Here is a 981-nt window from a genome sequence, read left to right as displayed (position 1 = left end):
ACAGGCCAATGGCGTTTCTCCACGTAGGGCCTGGTTGAGTCCCGCCCTCTGAATGAGTCAGCCTGCTGTGTAGCTGTGCTGTTCACAGGAGGAGCCTGTGAAGGGAAACAGAGGCATCCCCACTCTATTTCCCTTTTCTCTTGAGTCTCAGGATCTTGTTATCATGCCACTTCTGACATAGTTTCAGATTAACCCAACCAAGCATTAAAAATTAGAAAAGGTGCCCTTTATCGAAATTCTTCCAAAGTGCTCCTCTTGCTCCTGATCTCGCAGCTGAGTTCTGCTTCTGGGTGACAGATATGGCCCAAAGAGAAGGAAGAATAAAGTTAATGATTTTTAGAGAATCGCAGTAGATTTCTGGTCTGGACTTAAAAATCTTACAGGACCTATGAACAGAAAAGGAGCTACAGATAGAAGAGATGTCATATTATTAAGACTCCCAGACCCAGAGAGGACAGGATGCTAGAAATGTATCTGGAGAGGGCCGGGCGCGGTGGCTCACGCGCACTTTGGGAGGCCGAGGTGGGCGGATCACGACATCAGGAGATCGAGACCATCCTGGCTAACACGGTGAAAACCCGTCTCTACTTATAAAACACACACACACACAAATTAGCCGGGCGTGGTGGCGGGCACCTGTGGTCCCAGCTACTCGGAAGGCTGAGGCAGGAGAATGGCATGAACCCGGGAGGCAGAGCTTGCAGTGACTGGAGATCACGCCCCTGCACCTACAGCCTGGGTGACAGAGCAAGACTCCGTCTAAAGAAAAAAAAAAAGAAAGAAAAGAAATTTATCTGGAGAGCCATGAAGAAACACCACATTATTACACTGACAGCAGTTTAACTATTAACTTTCAAAGAACTTTCCAACTTCCCCTTGTTGTCTTTTTCAAAGTATCTATTCCATCCCAGAGCAGGGCCAGGCCTTCCTCTCTTCTCTTCTGGTTACTATGTAAAACTTGTCCAAAAGGCTGAACTGTGG

Source organism: Macaca thibetana, chromosome 14 (assembly GCF_024542745.1).
Source record: "Macaca thibetana thibetana isolate TM-01 chromosome 14, ASM2454274v1, whole genome shotgun sequence".
Lineage (NCBI taxonomy): Eukaryota > Metazoa > Chordata > Mammalia > Primates > Cercopithecidae > Macaca > Macaca thibetana.
Note: the sequence above shows the minus strand (reverse complement) of the source record.